At 47.7% G+C, this 20131-nt stretch overlaps 8 non-coding genes across 8 annotated transcripts; all 8 read right to left on the bottom strand.

Moving 5' to 3' along the window:
• Window positions 1–1057: 1057 nt before the first annotated feature.
• On the bottom strand, window positions 1058–1248 carry LOC142273662 (U2 spliceosomal RNA). The gene has a single exon (XR_012738132.1). It is a non-coding gene; the product is annotated as a U2 spliceosomal RNA (small nuclear RNA).
• Window positions 1249–2635: 1387 nt separating this feature from the next.
• Window positions 2636–2826, bottom strand: LOC142273661 (U2 spliceosomal RNA). Its single transcript, XR_012738131.1, has one exon. It is a non-coding gene; the product is annotated as a U2 spliceosomal RNA (small nuclear RNA).
• A 1387-nt stretch (window positions 2827–4213) lies between these two features.
• On the bottom strand, window positions 4214–4404 carry LOC142273660 (U2 spliceosomal RNA). Its single transcript, XR_012738130.1, has one exon. It is a non-coding gene; the product is annotated as a U2 spliceosomal RNA (small nuclear RNA).
• Window positions 4405–5791: 1387 nt separating this feature from the next.
• LOC142273659 (U2 spliceosomal RNA) lies at window positions 5792–5982 on the bottom strand. The gene has a single exon (XR_012738129.1). It is a non-coding gene; the product is annotated as a U2 spliceosomal RNA (small nuclear RNA).
• Window positions 5983–7369: 1387 nt separating this feature from the next.
• LOC142273658 (U2 spliceosomal RNA) lies at window positions 7370–7560 on the bottom strand. Its single transcript, XR_012738128.1, has one exon. It is a non-coding gene; the product is annotated as a U2 spliceosomal RNA (small nuclear RNA).
• A 1387-nt stretch (window positions 7561–8947) lies between these two features.
• LOC142273656 (U2 spliceosomal RNA) lies at window positions 8948–9138 on the bottom strand. The gene has a single exon (XR_012738126.1). It is a non-coding gene; the product is annotated as a U2 spliceosomal RNA (small nuclear RNA).
• A 1387-nt stretch (window positions 9139–10525) lies between these two features.
• On the bottom strand, window positions 10526–10716 carry LOC142273654 (U2 spliceosomal RNA). The gene has a single exon (XR_012738125.1). It is a non-coding gene; the product is annotated as a U2 spliceosomal RNA (small nuclear RNA).
• A 1387-nt stretch (window positions 10717–12103) lies between these two features.
• On the bottom strand, window positions 12104–12294 carry LOC142273653 (U2 spliceosomal RNA). Its single transcript, XR_012738124.1, has one exon. It is a non-coding gene; the product is annotated as a U2 spliceosomal RNA (small nuclear RNA).
• Between the last annotated feature and the right edge of the window lie 7837 nt (window positions 12295–20131).

Genomic DNA, 20131 nt, shown 5'->3' with positions numbered 1-20131 from the left:
AAAGCCCTTTCATCATCCCCAAACCCTAATCTTTTCCCTTTCCTTCCCAGCCCCCAAACCCTGCCCTCTGTACCTTTCTCACCACCCGCTTCCCTTCTCCTGTCATCCCCCTACCACCCGGGAAAAAAAGAGATTGCCCCCTCCTTCCACTAGCCCACCCTCCCACCCAAAGAACAACTTCTTCTGCGCAGCTTGTTTTCTAGGCAGCAGCGCTATTGTGATGTCATCGGGGGGCATTGTGACAAGCCGCCAGTGTTCCGTCTCTTCATGTTGTGCACAGTTCAAACGGAAAATACATCAACAGGCAGACTACAGAAAAGCTTACTATCAAAGGTTAGAGGGGGGCTTTCTCAGAGGGCTTTTTACAGTTTTTCTATTCCCAATTAGCCGTTTAAGTGTACTTATTGAAAGTAGTAATTCTTTCATAGGCCGCCCTTTCTTAGTATTTGACGTTCCTTATATTGCGGTATGAGGCTTCGCAGTAGGTTGCAAACATTCATCACCCATGACTGTCCCCAATTGAGCTCAGAAGCTCAATGTCTATCATGACCTCTCTTTTAGAATGTCCAAGAGCAAGCAAACTATTCCTCCAGGAGAGGGCGCCAACAGACTACTAAAGAGATCATCATTACTCAAAGAAAACCCCAAAAACCAATGCATGATAGGAATAAACAGGTAACTTTCTTTGGAGTGGAAGCGGAGAGATCGCACCAGATGCCAATTCTAGATGTTATCACACCTGTGGTCACTGCAGCAGCAGGTGAATCCACTTTGTCCAAAAGGGATCTATTCCATTCAATTGCAAATGATCTAGATAAGACAGAGAACTGCAGCACGGGGACATAGCCGAGTTGGTCAGGTTGAGTGGTGATGAGTTTGCTATTTGGATGAATAAAGAAAGTCAAAAGTGTGAAAGATAAAAAACAAAAGGAGGAAGTGTGAAAAGTGAATGGGCCAAATTGAGGTGCATATGAAGACGTATGCTTTCTTCCAATTCATTAAATCGGGCTAATATGAATCAGGTGAATTGAGTTCTGCTTTTGGAAACTGGGTTAAGAAGGGGTGCACCGTTCCTGGAGGTACTGCAATACCAGGTCAATGCGTGGAGTGGACAGAGCAAGCTCTTTTTCCATCTCCCTGTTCTAAAAATCCATTTAATATATGGTCCCCAGATAGGGGACGTATCAGATATTAAACTGATAAGAACAGATACTACACTTGATCTTAGCCAAAAGGCCGAGAAGCGATAACCAGAATTGGTTTGGGCCTCGAGTGGCACCCTGGCCTATGCCGGACACATCTTAGGGAGAGAGAGCGAGAGGGAGACAAACCCACGCCTACACAAGACATTTTGTCACCCAAGCCAACCCTTGAAAAGGCTGCTTTGCAGAGCCAAAACAAGAAGAATGGTGCGTTTTGCAGCCGCCGCCCACTGCAATGAATCTGAATAACTCCTCCTTTAGGGCGCAAGCAACTCCCCTCCCCCTTGCAGTCTTTCCAATTCACGATACAAAAAGACGGACAGGACAGGTTGCCTGACTTTCCGTCACTGCCACCCTTTGCCATCCTTACCCGTAGAAAGCCCTTTCATCATCCCCAAACCCTAATCTTTTCCCTTTCCTTCCCAGCCCCCAAACCCTGCCCTCTGTACCTTTCTCACCACCCGCTTCCCTTCTCCTGTCATCCCCCTACCACCCGGGAAAAAAAGAGATTGCCCCCTCCTTCCACTAGCCCACCCTCCCACCCAAAGAACAACTTCTTCTGCGCAGCTTGTTTTCTAGGCAGCAGCGCTATTGTGATGTCATCGGGGGGCATTGTGACAAGCCGCCAGTGTTCCGTCTCTTCATGTTGTGCACAGTTCAAACGGAAAATACATCAACAGGCAGACTACAGAAAAGCTTACTATCAAAGGTTAGAGGGGGGCTTTCTCAGAGGGCTTTTTACAGTTTTTCTATTCCCAATTAGCCGTTTAAGTGTACTTATTGAAAGTAGTAATTCTTTCATAGGCCGCCCTTTCTTAGTATTTGACGTTCCTTATATTGCGGTATGAGGCTTCGCAGTAGGTTGCAAACATTCATCACCCATGACTGTCCCCAATTGAGCTCAGAAGCTCAATGTCTATCATGACCTCTCTTTTAGAATGTCCAAGAGCAAGCAAACTATTCCTCCAGGAGAGGGCGCCAACAGACTACTAAAGAGATCATCATTACTCAAAGAAAACCCCAAAAACCAATGCATGATAGGAATAAACAGGTAACTTTCTTTGGAGTGGAAGCGGAGAGATCGCACCAGATGCCAATTCTAGATGTTATCACACCTGTGGTCACTGCAGCAGCAGGTGAATCCACTTTGTCCAAAAGGGATCTATTCCATTCAATTGCAAATGATCTAGATAAGACAGAGAACTGCAGCACGGGGACATAGCCGAGTTGGTCAGGTTGAGTGGTGATGAGTTTGCTATTTGGATGAATAAAGAAAGTCAAAAGTGTGAAAGATAAAAAACAAAAGGAGGAAGTGTGAAAAGTGAATGGGCCAAATTGAGGTGCATATGAAGACGTATGCTTTCTTCCAATTCATTAAATCGGGCTAATATGAATCAGGTGAATTGAGTTCTGCTTTTGGAAACTGGGTTAAGAAGGGGTGCACCGTTCCTGGAGGTACTGCAATACCAGGTCAATGCGTGGAGTGGACAGAGCAAGCTCTTTTTCCATCTCCCTGTTCTAAAAATCCATTTAATATATGGTCCCCAGATAGGGGACGTATCAGATATTAAACTGATAAGAACAGATACTACACTTGATCTTAGCCAAAAGGCCGAGAAGCGATAACCAGAATTGGTTTGGGCCTCGAGTGGCACCCTGGCCTATGCCGGACACATCTTAGGGAGAGAGAGCGAGAGGGAGACAAACCCACGCCTACACAAGACATTTTGTCACCCAAGCCAACCCTTGAAAAGGCTGCTTTGCAGAGCCAAAACAAGAAGAATGGTGCGTTTTGCAGCCGCCGCCCACTGCAATGAATCTGAATAACTCCTCCTTTAGGGCGCAAGCAACTCCCCTCCCCCTTGCAGTCTTTCCAATTCACGATACAAAAAGACGGACAGGACAGGTTGCCTGACTTTCCGTCACTGCCACCCTTTGCCATCCTTACCCGTAGAAAGCCCTTTCATCATCCCCAAACCCTAATCTTTTCCCTTTCCTTCCCAGCCCCCAAACCCTGCCCTCTGTACCTTTCTCACCACCCGCTTCCCTTCTCCTGTCATCCCCCTACCACCCGGGAAAAAAAGAGATTGCCCCCTCCTTCCACTAGCCCACCCTCCCACCCAAAGAACAACTTCTTCTGCGCAGCTTGTTTTCTAGGCAGCAGCGCTATTGTGATGTCATCGGGGGGCATTGTGACAAGCCGCCAGTGTTCCGTCTCTTCATGTTGTGCACAGTTCAAACGGAAAATACATCAACAGGCAGACTACAGAAAAGCTTACTATCAAAGGTTAGAGGGGGGCTTTCTCAGAGGGCTTTTTACAGTTTTTCTATTCCCAATTAGCCGTTTAAGTGTACTTATTGAAAGTAGTAATTCTTTCATAGGCCGCCCTTTCTTAGTATTTGACGTTCCTTATATTGCGGTATGAGGCTTCGCAGTAGGTTGCAAACATTCATCACCCATGACTGTCCCCAATTGAGCTCAGAAGCTCAATGTCTATCATGACCTCTCTTTTAGAATGTCCAAGAGCAAGCAAACTATTCCTCCAGGAGAGGGCGCCAACAGACTACTAAAGAGATCATCATTACTCAAAGAAAACCCCAAAAACCAATGCATGATAGGAATAAACAGGTAACTTTCTTTGGAGTGGAAGCGGAGAGATCGCACCAGATGCCAATTCTAGATGTTATCACACCTGTGGTCACTGCAGCAGCAGGTGAATCCACTTTGTCCAAAAGGGATCTATTCCATTCAATTGCAAATGATCTAGATAAGACAGAGAACTGCAGCACGGGGACATAGCCGAGTTGGTCAGGTTGAGTGGTGATGAGTTTGCTATTTGGATGAATAAAGAAAGTCAAAAGTGTGAAAGATAAAAAACAAAAGGAGGAAGTGTGAAAAGTGAATGGGCCAAATTGAGGTGCATATGAAGACGTATGCTTTCTTCCAATTCATTAAATCGGGCTAATATGAATCAGGTGAATTGAGTTCTGCTTTTGGAAACTGGGTTAAGAAGGGGTGCACCGTTCCTGGAGGTACTGCAATACCAGGTCAATGCGTGGAGTGGACAGAGCAAGCTCTTTTTCCATCTCCCTGTTCTAAAAATCCATTTAATATATGGTCCCCAGATAGGGGACGTATCAGATATTAAACTGATAAGAACAGATACTACACTTGATCTTAGCCAAAAGGCCGAGAAGCGATAACCAGAATTGGTTTGGGCCTCGAGTGGCACCCTGGCCTATGCCGGACACATCTTAGGGAGAGAGAGCGAGAGGGAGACAAACCCACGCCTACACAAGACATTTTGTCACCCAAGCCAACCCTTGAAAAGGCTGCTTTGCAGAGCCAAAACAAGAAGAATGGTGCGTTTTGCAGCCGCCGCCCACTGCAATGAATCTGAATAACTCCTCCTTTAGGGCGCAAGCAACTCCCCTCCCCCTTGCAGTCTTTCCAATTCACGATACAAAAAGACGGACAGGACAGGTTGCCTGACTTTCCGTCACTGCCACCCTTTGCCATCCTTACCCGTAGAAAGCCCTTTCATCATCCCCAAACCCTAATCTTTTCCCTTTCCTTCCCAGCCCCCAAACCCTGCCCTCTGTACCTTTCTCACCACCCGCTTCCCTTCTCCTGTCATCCCCCTACCACCCGGGAAAAAAAGAGATTGCCCCCTCCTTCCACTAGCCCACCCTCCCACCCAAAGAACAACTTCTTCTGCGCAGCTTGTTTTCTAGGCAGCAGCGCTATTGTGATGTCATCGGGGGGCATTGTGACAAGCCGCCAGTGTTCCGTCTCTTCATGTTGTGCACAGTTCAAACGGAAAATACATCAACAGGCAGACTACAGAAAAGCTTACTATCAAAGGTTAGAGGGGGGCTTTCTCAGAGGGCTTTTTACAGTTTTTCTATTCCCAATTAGCCGTTTAAGTGTACTTATTGAAAGTAGTAATTCTTTCATAGGCCGCCCTTTCTTAGTATTTGACGTTCCTTATATTGCGGTATGAGGCTTCGCAGTAGGTTGCAAACATTCATCACCCATGACTGTCCCCAATTGAGCTCAGAAGCTCAATGTCTATCATGACCTCTCTTTTAGAATGTCCAAGAGCAAGCAAACTATTCCTCCAGGAGAGGGCGCCAACAGACTACTAAAGAGATCATCATTACTCAAAGAAAACCCCAAAAACCAATGCATGATAGGAATAAACAGGTAACTTTCTTTGGAGTGGAAGCGGAGAGATCGCACCAGATGCCAATTCTAGATGTTATCACACCTGTGGTCACTGCAGCAGCAGGTGAATCCACTTTGTCCAAAAGGGATCTATTCCATTCAATTGCAAATGATCTAGATAAGACAGAGAACTGCAGCACGGGGACATAGCCGAGTTGGTCAGGTTGAGTGGTGATGAGTTTGCTATTTGGATGAATAAAGAAAGTCAAAAGTGTGAAAGATAAAAAACAAAAGGAGGAAGTGTGAAAAGTGAATGGGCCAAATTGAGGTGCATATGAAGACGTATGCTTTCTTCCAATTCATTAAATCGGGCTAATATGAATCAGGTGAATTGAGTTCTGCTTTTGGAAACTGGGTTAAGAAGGGGTGCACCGTTCCTGGAGGTACTGCAATACCAGGTCAATGCGTGGAGTGGACAGAGCAAGCTCTTTTTCCATCTCCCTGTTCTAAAAATCCATTTAATATATGGTCCCCAGATAGGGGACGTATCAGATATTAAACTGATAAGAACAGATACTACACTTGATCTTAGCCAAAAGGCCGAGAAGCGATAACCAGAATTGGTTTGGGCCTCGAGTGGCACCCTGGCCTATGCCGGACACATCTTAGGGAGAGAGAGCGAGAGGGAGACAAACCCACGCCTACACAAGACATTTTGTCACCCAAGCCAACCCTTGAAAAGGCTGCTTTGCAGAGCCAAAACAAGAAGAATGGTGCGTTTTGCAGCCGCCGCCCACTGCAATGAATCTGAATAACTCCTCCTTTAGGGCGCAAGCAACTCCCCTCCCCCTTGCAGTCTTTCCAATTCACGATACAAAAAGACGGACAGGACAGGTTGCCTGACTTTCCGTCACTGCCACCCTTTGCCATCCTTACCCGTAGAAAGCCCTTTCATCATCCCCAAACCCTAATCTTTTCCCTTTCCTTCCCAGCCCCCAAACCCTGCCCTCTGTACCTTTCTCACCACCCGCTTCCCTTCTCCTGTCATCCCCCTACCACCCGGGAAAAAAAGAGATTGCCCCCTCCTTCCACTAGCCCACCCTCCCACCCAAAGAACAACTTCTTCTGCGCAGCTTGTTTTCTAGGCAGCAGCGCTATTGTGATGTCATCGGGGGGCATTGTGACAAGCCGCCAGTGTTCCGTCTCTTCATGTTGTGCACAGTTCAAACGGAAAATACATCAACAGGCAGACTACAGAAAAGCTTACTATCAAAGGTTAGAGGGGGGCTTTCTCAGAGGGCTTTTTACAGTTTTTCTATTCCCAATTAGCCGTTTAAGTGTACTTATTGAAAGTAGTAATTCTTTCATAGGCCGCCCTTTCTTAGTATTTGACGTTCCTTATATTGCGGTATGAGGCTTCGCAGTAGGTTGCAAACATTCATCACCCATGACTGTCCCCAATTGAGCTCAGAAGCTCAATGTCTATCATGACCTCTCTTTTAGAATGTCCAAGAGCAAGCAAACTATTCCTCCAGGAGAGGGCGCCAACAGACTACTAAAGAGATCATCATTACTCAAAGAAAACCCCAAAAACCAATGCATGATAGGAATAAACAGGTAACTTTCTTTGGAGTGGAAGCGGAGAGATCGCACCAGATGCCAATTCTAGATGTTATCACACCTGTGGTCACTGCAGCAGCAGGTGAATCCACTTTGTCCAAAAGGGATCTATTCCATTCAATTGCAAATGATCTAGATAAGACAGAGAACTGCAGCACGGGGACATAGCCGAGTTGGTCAGGTTGAGTGGTGATGAGTTTGCTATTTGGATGAATAAAGAAAGTCAAAAGTGTGAAAGATAAAAAACAAAAGGAGGAAGTGTGAAAAGTGAATGGGCCAAATTGAGGTGCATATGAAGACGTATGCTTTCTTCCAATTCATTAAATCGGGCTAATATGAATCAGGTGAATTGAGTTCTGCTTTTGGAAACTGGGTTAAGAAGGGGTGCACCGTTCCTGGAGGTACTGCAATACCAGGTCAATGCGTGGAGTGGACAGAGCAAGCTCTTTTTCCATCTCCCTGTTCTAAAAATCCATTTAATATATGGTCCCCAGATAGGGGACGTATCAGATATTAAACTGATAAGAACAGATACTACACTTGATCTTAGCCAAAAGGCCGAGAAGCGATAACCAGAATTGGTTTGGGCCTCGAGTGGCACCCTGGCCTATGCCGGACACATCTTAGGGAGAGAGAGCGAGAGGGAGACAAACCCACGCCTACACAAGACATTTTGTCACCCAAGCCAACCCTTGAAAAGGCTGCTTTGCAGAGCCAAAACAAGAAGAATGGTGCGTTTTGCAGCCGCCGCCCACTGCAATGAATCTGAATAACTCCTCCTTTAGGGCGCAAGCAACTCCCCTCCCCCTTGCAGTCTTTCCAATTCACGATACAAAAAGACGGACAGGACAGGTTGCCTGACTTTCCGTCACTGCCACCCTTTGCCATCCTTACCCGTAGAAAGCCCTTTCATCATCCCCAAACCCTAATCTTTTCCCTTTCCTTCCCAGCCCCCAAACCCTGCCCTCTGTACCTTTCTCACCACCCGCTTCCCTTCTCCTGTCATCCCCCTACCACCCGGGAAAAAAAGAGATTGCCCCCTCCTTCCACTAGCCCACCCTCCCACCCAAAGAACAACTTCTTCTGCGCAGCTTGTTTTCTAGGCAGCAGCGCTATTGTGATGTCATCGGGGGGCATTGTGACAAGCCGCCAGTGTTCCGTCTCTTCATGTTGTGCACAGTTCAAACGGAAAATACATCAACAGGCAGACTACAGAAAAGCTTACTATCAAAGGTTAGAGGGGGGCTTTCTCAGAGGGCTTTTTACAGTTTTTCTATTCCCAATTAGCCGTTTAAGTGTACTTATTGAAAGTAGTAATTCTTTCATAGGCCGCCCTTTCTTAGTATTTGACGTTCCTTATATTGCGGTATGAGGCTTCGCAGTAGGTTGCAAACATTCATCACCCATGACTGTCCCCAATTGAGCTCAGAAGCTCAATGTCTATCATGACCTCTCTTTTAGAATGTCCAAGAGCAAGCAAACTATTCCTCCAGGAGAGGGCGCCAACAGACTACTAAAGAGATCATCATTACTCAAAGAAAACCCCAAAAACCAATGCATGATAGGAATAAACAGGTAACTTTCTTTGGAGTGGAAGCGGAGAGATCGCACCAGATGCCAATTCTAGATGTTATCACACCTGTGGTCACTGCAGCAGCAGGTGAATCCACTTTGTCCAAAAGGGATCTATTCCATTCAATTGCAAATGATCTAGATAAGACAGAGAACTGCAGCACGGGGACATAGCCGAGTTGGTCAGGTTGAGTGGTGATGAGTTTGCTATTTGGATGAATAAAGAAAGTCAAAAGTGTGAAAGATAAAAAACAAAAGGAGGAAGTGTGAAAAGTGAATGGGCCAAATTGAGGTGCATATGAAGACGTATGCTTTCTTCCAATTCATTAAATCGGGCTAATATGAATCAGGTGAATTGAGTTCTGCTTTTGGAAACTGGGTTAAGAAGGGGTGCACCGTTCCTGGAGGTACTGCAATACCAGGTCAATGCGTGGAGTGGACAGAGCAAGCTCTTTTTCCATCTCCCTGTTCTAAAAATCCATTTAATATATGGTCCCCAGATAGGGGACGTATCAGATATTAAACTGATAAGAACAGATACTACACTTGATCTTAGCCAAAAGGCCGAGAAGCGATAACCAGAATTGGTTTGGGCCTCGAGTGGCACCCTGGCCTATGCCGGACACATCTTAGGGAGAGAGAGCGAGAGGGAGACAAACCCACGCCTACACAAGACATTTTGTCACCCAAGCCAACCCTTGAAAAGGCTGCTTTGCAGAGCCAAAACAAGAAGAATGGTGCGTTTTGCAGCCGCCGCCCACTGCAATGAATCTGAATAACTCCTCCTTTAGGGCGCAAGCAACTCCCCTCCCCCTTGCAGTCTTTCCAATTCACGATACAAAAAGACGGACAGGACAGGTTGCCTGACTTTCCGTCACTGCCACCCTTTGCCATCCTTACCCGTAGAAAGCCCTTTCATCATCCCCAAACCCTAATCTTTTCCCTTTCCTTCCCAGCCCCCAAACCCTGCCCTCTGTACCTTTCTCACCACCCGCTTCCCTTCTCCTGTCATCCCCCTACCACCCGGGAAAAAAAGAGATTGCCCCCTCCTTCCACTAGCCCACCCTCCCACCCAAAGAACAACTTCTTCTGCGCAGCTTGTTTTCTAGGCAGCAGCGCTATTGTGATGTCATCGGGGGGCATTGTGACAAGCCGCCAGTGTTCCGTCTCTTCATGTTGTGCACAGTTCAAACGGAAAATACATCAACAGGCAGACTACAGAAAAGCTTACTATCAAAGGTTAGAGGGGGGCTTTCTCAGAGGGCTTTTTACAGTTTTTCTATTCCCAATTAGCCGTTTAAGTGTACTTATTGAAAGTAGTAATTCTTTCATAGGCCGCCCTTTCTTAGTATTTGACGTTCCTTATATTGCGGTATGAGGCTTCGCAGTAGGTTGCAAACATTCATCACCCATGACTGTCCCCAATTGAGCTCAGAAGCTCAATGTCTATCATGACCTCTCTTTTAGAATGTCCAAGAGCAAGCAAACTATTCCTCCAGGAGAGGGCGCCAACAGACTACTAAAGAGATCATCATTACTCAAAGAAAACCCCAAAAACCAATGCATGATAGGAATAAACAGGTAACTTTCTTTGGAGTGGAAGCGGAGAGATCGCACCAGATGCCAATTCTAGATGTTATCACACCTGTGGTCACTGCAGCAGCAGGTGAATCCACTTTGTCCAAAAGGGATCTATTCCATTCAATTGCAAATGATCTAGATAAGACAGAGAACTGCAGCACGGGGACATAGCCGAGTTGGTCAGGTTGAGTGGTGATGAGTTTGCTATTTGGATGAATAAAGAAAGTCAAAAGTGTGAAAGATAAAAAACAAAAGGAGGAAGTGTGAAAAGTGAATGGGCCAAATTGAGGTGCATATGAAGACGTATGCTTTCTTCCAATTCATTAAATCGGGCTAATATGAATCAGGTGAATTGAGTTCTGCTTTTGGAAACTGGGTTAAGAAGGGGTGCACCGTTCCTGGAGGTACTGCAATACCAGGTCAATGCGTGGAGTGGACAGAGCAAGCTCTTTTTCCATCTCCCTGTTCTAAAAATCCATTTAATATATGGTCCCCAGATAGGGGACGTATCAGATATTAAACTGATAAGAACAGATACTACACTTGATCTTAGCCAAAAGGCCGAGAAGCGATAACCAGAATTGGTTTGGGCCTCGAGTGGCACCCTGGCCTATGCCGGACACATCTTAGGGAGAGAGAGCGAGAGGGAGACAAACCCACGCCTACACAAGACATTTTGTCACCCAAGCCAACCCTTGAAAAGGCTGCTTTGCAGAGCCAAAACAAGAAGAATGGTGCGTTTTGCAGCCGCCGCCCACTGCAATGAATCTGAATAACTCCTCCTTTAGGGCGCAAGCAACTCCCCTCCCCCTTGCAGTCTTTCCAATTCACGATACAAAAAGACGGACAGGACAGGTTGCCTGACTTTCCGTCACTGCCACCCTTTGCCATCCTTACCCGTAGAAAGCCCTTTCATCATCCCCAAACCCTAATCTTTTCCCTTTCCTTCCCAGCCCCCAAACCCTGCCCTCTGTACCTTTCTCACCACCCGCTTCCCTTCTCCTGTCATCCCCCTACCACCCGGGAAAAAAAGAGATTGCCCCCTCCTTCCACTAGCCCACCCTCCCACCCAAAGAACAACTTCTTCTGCGCAGCTTGTTTTCTAGGCAGCAGCGCTATTGTGATGTCATCGGGGGGCATTGTGACAAGCCGCCAGTGTTCCGTCTCTTCATGTTGTGCACAGTTCAAACGGAAAATACATCAACAGGCAGACTACAGAAAAGCTTACTATCAAAGGTTAGAGGGGGGCTTTCTCAGAGGGCTTTTTACAGTTTTTCTATTCCCAATTAGCCGTTTAAGTGTACTTATTGAAAGTAGTAATTCTTTCATAGGCCGCCCTTTCTTAGTATTTGACGTTCCTTATATTGCGGTATGAGGCTTCGCAGTAGGTTGCAAACATTCATCACCCATGACTGTCCCCAATTGAGCTCAGAAGCTCAATGTCTATCATGACCTCTCTTTTAGAATGTCCAAGAGCAAGCAAACTATTCCTCCAGGAGAGGGCGCCAACAGACTACTAAAGAGATCATCATTACTCAAAGAAAACCCCAAAAACCAATGCATGATAGGAATAAACAGGTAACTTTCTTTGGAGTGGAAGCGGAGAGATCGCACCAGATGCCAATTCTAGATGTTATCACACCTGTGGTCACTGCAGCAGCAGGTGAATCCACTTTGTCCAAAAGGGATCTATTCCATTCAATTGCAAATGATCTAGATAAGACAGAGAACTGCAGCACGGGGACATAGCCGAGTTGGTCAGGTTGAGTGGTGATGAGTTTGCTATTTGGATGAATAAAGAAAGTCAAAAGTGTGAAAGATAAAAAACAAAAGGAGGAAGTGTGAAAAGTGAATGGGCCAAATTGAGGTGCATATGAAGACGTATGCTTTCTTCCAATTCATTAAATCGGGCTAATATGAATCAGGTGAATTGAGTTCTGCTTTTGGAAACTGGGTTAAGAAGGGGTGCACCGTTCCTGGAGGTACTGCAATACCAGGTCAATGCGTGGAGTGGACAGAGCAAGCTCTTTTTCCATCTCCCTGTTCTAAAAATCCATTTAATATATGGTCCCCAGATAGGGGACGTATCAGATATTAAACTGATAAGAACAGATACTACACTTGATCTTAGCCAAAAGGCCGAGAAGCGATAACCAGAATTGGTTTGGGCCTCGAGTGGCACCCTGGCCTATGCCGGACACATCTTAGGGAGAGAGAGCGAGAGGGAGACAAACCCACGCCTACACAAGACATTTTGTCACCCAAGCCAACCCTTGAAAAGGCTGCTTTGCAGAGCCAAAACAAGAAGAATGGTGCGTTTTGCAGCCGCCGCCCACTGCAATGAATCTGAATAACTCCTCCTTTAGGGCGCAAGCAACTCCCCTCCCCCTTGCAGTCTTTCCAATTCACGATACAAAAAGACGGACAGGACAGGTTGCCTGACTTTCCGTCACTGCCACCCTTTGCCATCCTTACCCGTAGAAAGCCCTTTCATCATCCCCAAACCCTAATCTTTTCCCTTTCCTTCCCAGCCCCCAAACCCTGCCCTCTGTACCTTTCTCACCACCCGCTTCCCTTCTCCTGTCATCCCCCTACCACCCGGGAAAAAAAGAGATTGCCCCCTCCTTCCACTAGCCCACCCTCCCACCCAAAGAACAACTTCTTCTGCGCAGCTTGTTTTCTAGGCAGCAGCGCTATTGTGATGTCATCGGGGGGCATTGTGACAAGCCGCCAGTGTTCCGTCTCTTCATGTTGTGCACAGTTCAAACGGAAAATACATCAACAGGCAGACTACAGAAAAGCTTACTATCAAAGGTTAGAGGGGGGCTTTCTCAGAGGGCTTTTTACAGTTTTTCTATTCCCAATTAGCCGTTTAAGTGTACTTATTGAAAGTAGTAATTCTTTCATAGGCCGCCCTTTCTTAGTATTTGACGTTCCTTATATTGCGGTATGAGGCTTCGCAGTAGGTTGCAAACATTCATCACTAGTGATGAGCGAGCATGCTTGTCACTACTCGGTACTCGCACGAGTATCACTGTACTCGGGCTGCTCGGCGGGGACCGAGTAATCTCGCGATACTCGTGCTTTACTCGTGGTCTTCATTTCTGCATGTTGGCGCTCTTTTGAGAGCCAGCCCTCATGCAGGGATTGGCTGGCAGACCACTGCAATGCCACAGCCCTGTTAGTTGTGGAATTGCAGTGATTGGCCGGCCTGCACAGCGTCACCGAGCCTTTATATCGGCCGGCGCGCTGTGCTCTGCTCACAGCTATTCTGACAGTGAGTGTAGGGAGAGTGTCGCTGATTCAGGGAAAGCTTTGCGGCCCTTTATAGCTTTTTCAGTTGCAGGGCTGCAAACAGTGTGACCAAAAGTCCTTCTCAGGACTATTCTAGTTGTATACAGGCAGGCAGGGTATAGCCAGGTCGGAGTACAGTAGCAGAGTCCTTCTCAGGACTATTGTTGCTATATACAGGCAGGGTATAGCCAGGTCTGAATACAGGCTAGTGACCAAAAGAGTCCTTGTCAGGACTATTGTAGCAGTATACAGGCAGGCAGGCAGGCAGGCAGGGTAGTGGTGACCGTATACCAGCCTTCATATCTGGGGCTGGTGTACACAGTGTAAAACAGTCCAGATAGTGTCTGACTTGTCTGTACTGTAATTGTCGCTCCCCAAAAAAACCTGTTAGTAGGTTATTATTGCGTCCGTGCTTGGTTTTTAAAACCGCACGTGTGTGCCTGTTGGTGGCAGCGTACAGGTGCACTGGTGTGCGTTTACCAAACTATTATATAACGCACAAGTGTAGTGTATAATACACGTCAGTCAGCAGTGGCTGATAGTGTCAGAGTTCTTAATTTTTGCTCCTAAAACCTGTGTTAGGTTATTATTGCGTCCGTGCTTGGTTTTTAAAACCGCACGTGTGTGCCTGTTGGTGGCAGCGTACAGGTGCACTGGTGTGCGTTTACCAAACTATTATATAACGCACAAGTGTAGTGTATAATACACGTCAGTCAGCAGTGGCTGATAGTGTCAGAGTTCTTAATTTTTGCTCCTAAAACCTGTGTTAGGTTATTATTGCGTCCGTGCTTGGTTTTTAAAACCGCACGTGTGTGCCTGTTGGTGGCAGCGTACAGGTGCACTGGTGTGCGTTTACCAAACTATTATATAACGCACAAGTGTAGTGTATAATACACGTCAGTCAGCAGTGGCTGATAGTGTCAGAGTTCTTAATTTTTGCTCCTAAAACCTGTGTTAGGTTATTATTGCGTCCGTGCTTGGTTTTTAAAACCGCACGTGTGTGCCTGTTGGTGGCAGCGTACAGGTGCACTGGTGTGCGTTTACCAAACTATTATATAACGCACAAGTGTAGTGTATAATACACGTCAGTCAGCAGTGGCTGATAGTGTCAGAGTTCTTAATTTTTGCTCCTAAAACCTGTGTTAGGTTATTATTGCGTCCGTGCTTGGTTTTTAAAACCGCACGTGTGTGCCTGTTGGTGGCAGCGTACAGGTGCACTGGTGTGCGTTTACCAAACTATTATATAACGCACAAGTGTAGTGTATAATACACGTCAGTCAGCAGTGGCTGATAGTGTCAGAGTTCTTAATTTTTGCTCCTAAAACCTGTGTTAGGTTATTATTGCGTCCGTGCTTGGTTTTTAAAACCGCACGTGTGTGCCTGTTGGTGGCAGCGTACAGGTGCACTGGTGTGCGTTTACCAAACTATTATATAACGCACAAGTGTAGTGTATAATACACGTCAGTCAGCAGTGGCTGATAGTGTCAGAGTTCTTAATTTTTGCTCCTAAAACCTGTGTTAGGTTATTATTGCGTCCGTGCTTGGTTTTTAAAACCGCACGTGTGTGCCTGTTGGTGGCAGCGTACAGGTGCACTGGTGTGCGTTTACCAAACTATTATATAACGCACAAGTGTAGTGTATAATACACGTCAGTCAGCAGTGGCTGATAGTGTCAGAGTTCTTAATTTTTGCTCCTAAAACCTGTGTTAGGTTATTATTGCGTCCGTGCTTGGTTTTTAAAACCGCACGTGTGTGCCTGTTGGTGGCAGCGTACAGGTGCACTGGTGTGCAATTTCCAGAAACTTTGATATAACGCACAAGTAGTGAATATACACGTCAGCAGTGCACAGCATTGCAAAATGCGCAAGGGCATTGGCAAGGAACAAGGAAGTGGACGTGATGGTGGTGCAGGCAGAGGCCGAGGTCGTGGGCAAGCTCTAATTTCGCCACAACAAAGGGCCACATCTAGTCGCTCGCACGTCCTGTCCCAAATTCTTGGGGACCGCAGCAGTACACCGCTCTTGAACCAAGACCAGTGTCAACAGGTTGTTAGTTGGATAGCGGATAATGCTTCCAGTCAGATTGGCACCACCACAAACACTCTGTCTTCCACACGGTCAAGTGTCAGTAGCCGTGATACTGCACCGCACATTTCTGAACCTGATCCTCCTTCCTACCACCAGGCTGAGTACACGTCCTCCTCGGACATTAATGATCCCACACTTGGACACTCGGAAGAGCTGTTCACGTTTCCATTCACACATTCTGGCCTCTCGCCAGCTCATATTGAAGTGGGTCATGAGGAGATCGTCTGTACAGATAGCCAAATATTTGAGCAGCCACGTTCTCACGAAGTTGGCAACGTGTCTCAACAAGTGGTGGACGATGATGAGACACAATTGTCAGCAAGTCAGGAGGAGGAGCAGGGTGCGGAAGAGGAAGACGACGTGGTGGATGATCCAGTAACTGACCCAACCTGGCAGGAGGATATGCAGAGCGAGGACAGCAGTGCACAGGGGGAGGGAGGCGTAGCATCACAACAGGCAGTAAGAAGCAGGGTGGTGGTCCCAGGCAGAAGTCAGGCAACCGTTCCCCGTAACAACACGACGACACAAGGTGCCTGTACAAATGTTAGGTCTTCACGAGTCTGGCAGTTTTTTAAGTTGGATCCAGATGATTCAAAAAAGGCCATTTGCAACACCTGCCGTGCCAGCATCAGCAGGGGTACCAAAACTAGCAGCCTGACCACCACCAGCATGATCAGGCACATGTCAGCCAAGCACCCGACTTTGTGGGAAGTACAACAGAGTCGAGGAGCAGTGCTTGCTGATGTCACTGCTACGTCTTCGCTGGTTGTGCATGCGAGCCAATCCTCTGTCCATGCTGCCTGCGAACAAGCCTCCTCCACTCCTGCACCTGCAGTTGCCTACGCAGAAAGAACACCATCATCAAGCACGTCCTTGTCCCAGCGCAGCGTTCAGTTATCCATTCAGCAAACCTTTGAACGCAGGCGCAAATACACTGCCAACACCCCACATGCCACAGTTCTAAATGCTAACATTTCGCGACTGCTTGCGCTGGAAATGTTGCCTTTTAGGCTGGTGGAGACAGAAGCATTCCGTGACCTGATGGCGGCAGCTGTCCCACGTTACTCGGTCCCCAGCCGCCACTATTTCTCCCGGTGTGCCGTCCCCGCGTTGCATAACCACGTGTCACAAAACATCACACGTGCCCTGAACAACGCTGTTTCACCCAAAGTCCACCTAACCACAGACACGTGGACAAGTGCTTGTGGGCAAGGCCGCTACATCTCGTTGACGGCACACTGGGTTAATATTGTGGAAGCTGGGACCCAGTCTGAGCGAGGGACGGAACACGTCCTTCCCACACCAAGGTTTGCAGGCCCTACCTCAGTCAGTGTTTCACCCACACTCTACAGCTCCGGAATGTCATGCTCTTCAGCCTCCTCCTCCTCCTGCGCATCCTCATCCACTGTGCCCTCCACACCAGTCACAAGCTGGAAGCACTGCAGCACTGCCTCGGCGAAGCGGCAACAGGCTGTGCTGAAGCTAATCTGCATAGGTGACAAACCCCACAATGCAGAAGAGCTGTGGACAGCTCTGAAACAGCAGGCAGATCACTGGCTCACACCTCTGAACCTAAAGCCAGGAAAGGTCGTTTGTGACAATGGCCGGAACCTGGTGGCGGCTTTGAGGCGAGGCCAGCTGACACATGTTCCATGCGTGGCCCATGTGCTCAACCTCGTGGTTCAGCGGTTTATAAAGTCATACCCAGAGCTGTCTGATCTGCTGGTAAAAGTTCGCCGCCTGTCTGCACATTTTCGAAAGTCACCTACTGCTTCAGCCGGCCTTGCCGGCTTTCAGCGCCGTTTGCATCTTCCGGCTCACAGACTGGTGTGTGATGTCCCCACGCGTTGGAATTCAACTCTGCACATGTTGGTCAGGATATGTGAGCAGAAGAGGGCAGTTGTTGAGTACCTGCATCACCTAAGCCGTCGGGAAATGGGTCAAACTCCACACATAACACCTGAGGAGTGGAGATGGATGTCAGACCTATGTACCATCCTCCAAAACTTTGAGGACTCCACCAAGATGGTGAGTGGTGATGACGCCATTATTAGCGTCACCATACCGCTACTCTGCCTTCTAAAACGGTCCCTTTTGAAAAACAAACATGATGCATTGCAGGCGGAGCGCGATGAGTTGCAGCAAGAAACAGTAGTGGGTGTGGGTGATAACACACAGCCCAGCCTCGTCTCATCACAACGTGCAGTGGAGGACTATGACGAGGAGGAGGATGAAGACATGGAGCAACTCTCCGGCCAAATTGAGGATATGACATGCACACCAGTCATATCCTCGATTCAGCGTGGCTGGCCAGAGGACAGGGTAGATGAGGAGGAGGAGGAGGAGGAGGAGGAGGAGGACAGCATGTTCAGTCATCTTGTTGGTCAGGCTACTGAAGTCCTGGCTGTTAAGAGTCTGGCGCACATGGCTGACTTTATGGTAAGCTGCCTGTCTCGTGACCCTCGCGTTAAGAACATCTTGGCCGACAATCATTACTGGTTGGTAACACTGTTAGACCCACGCTACAAGGAGAACTTTTTGTCTCTTATTCCCGTGGATGAGAGGTCAACCAAAATGCAGCAGTTTCGGAAGGCCATACTCACGGAAGTAGGCAAAGCATTCCCCTCACAAAACGCTAGCGGCATAGGTCAGGAATCAGTGGACAACCGAGGCGTACAGCCGAGAGAGGCACAAGTCCAATCCGCCAGAGGTAGGGGAACAGTCTTTAAGATGTGGGACAGTTTTCTCAGCCCCTCACGTACCACAGCCCCTGAGGTGCGGGGTAGTGCCACAAGAAATCCTAAGTTTGCCCAGATGCTGAAGGAGTACCTTGCAGATCGAACAACTGTACTCCGACATTCCTCTGTGCCTTACAATTATTGGGTATCCAAGCTGGACACGTGGCATGAATTGGCTCTCTACGCCTTGGAAGTCCTGGCCTGCCCTGCTGCTAGCGTTTTGTCAGAGCGTGTTTTTAGTGCCGCAGGTGGAATCATTACAGATAAACGCACCCGCCTGTCAACTGAAAATGCTGACAGGCTGACTCTGATAAAGATGAACAAGGGTTGGATTGGGCCAGACTTCACCACACCACCAGCAAATGAGAGCGGAATTTAAAGTTTGCCATGTACCTCCACTCACCCATGGGTACACTTCTCGACTTTGGATAATCGCTGGACTGCTCCTCCTTCTCCTCATGCGCCATCATGATGACCGTTACAATAGTTAGGTCTTTGTTTCAGGTATACCCCCAGTGGTAAATTTTTTCGCCCATTCTTTGCAGAATGGACATTACAACGACAGGAGACCCGCTCCTTTGCAATGGGAACAATGTTTTGAGGCCCTCATGCACGTCTCTACCCAGGGACAACGTGTAGCCTCCCAATTTTTGGCTGCCCTGCCTAAGGGCTATACTGAAATACACCCACTTCCTTAAAATGGACACTTAATGTTTTGAGGCCCTCATGCACGTCTCTACCCAGGGACAATGTGGAGCCTCCCAATTTTTGGCTGCCCTGGCAAAGGGCTATACTGAAATAGACCCACTTCCTTACAATGGGCACTTCAGGTTTAAAGGCCATCATGCACGTCTCTACCCAGGGACAATGTGGAGCCTCCCAATTTTTGGCTGCCCTGCCTAAGGGCTATACTATAATACACCCACTTCCTGACAATGGACACTTAATGTTTTGAGGCCCTCATGCACGTCTCTACCCAGGGACAATGTGGAGCCTCCCAATTTTTGGCTGCCCTGGCAAAGGGCTATACTGAAATAGACCCACTTCCTTACAATGGGCACTTCAGGTTTAAAGGCCATCATGCACGTCTCTACCCAGGGACAATGTGGAGCCTCCCAATTTTTGGCTGCCCTGCCTAAGGGCTATACTGAAATACACCCACTTCCTTAAAATGGACACTTAATGTTTTGAGGCCCTCATGCACGTCTCTACCCAGGGACAACGTGTAGCCTCCCAATTTTTGGCTGCCCTGCCTAAGGGCTATACTGAAATACACCCACTTCCTTAAAATGGACACTTAATGTTTTGAGGCCCTCATGCACGTCTCTACCCAGGGACAATGTGGAGCCTCCCAATTTTTGGCTGCCCTGGCAAAGGGCTATACTGAAATAGACCCACTTCCTTACAATGGGCACTTCAGGTTTAAAGGCCATCATGCACGTCTCTATCCAGGGACAATGTGGAGCCTCCCAATTTTTGGCTGCCCTGCCTAAGGGCTATACTGAAATACACCCACTTCCTTAAAATGGACACTTAATGTTTTGAGGCCCTCATGCACGTCTCTACCCAGGGACAATGTGGAGCCTCCCAATTTTTGGCTGCCCTGGCAAAGGGCTATACTGAAATAGACCCACTTCCTTACAATGGGCACTTCAGGTTTAAAGGCCATCATGCACGTCTCTATCCAGGGACAATGTGGAGCCTCCCAATTTTTGGCTGCCCTGCCTAAGGGCTATACTGAAATACACCCACTTCCTTAAAATGGACACTTAATGTTTTGAGGCCCTCATGCACGTCTCTACCCAGGGACAATGTGGAGCCTCCCAATTTTTGGCTGCCCTGCCTAAGGGCTATACTGAAATACACCCA

Source organism: Anomaloglossus baeobatrachus, unplaced genomic scaffold (genome assembly GCF_048569485.1).
Source record: "Anomaloglossus baeobatrachus isolate aAnoBae1 unplaced genomic scaffold, aAnoBae1.hap1 Scaffold_3653, whole genome shotgun sequence".
Taxonomy (NCBI): Eukaryota; Metazoa; Chordata; class Amphibia; order Anura; family Aromobatidae; genus Anomaloglossus; species Anomaloglossus baeobatrachus.
This window is presented reverse-complemented; position numbering and strand designations above follow the sequence as displayed.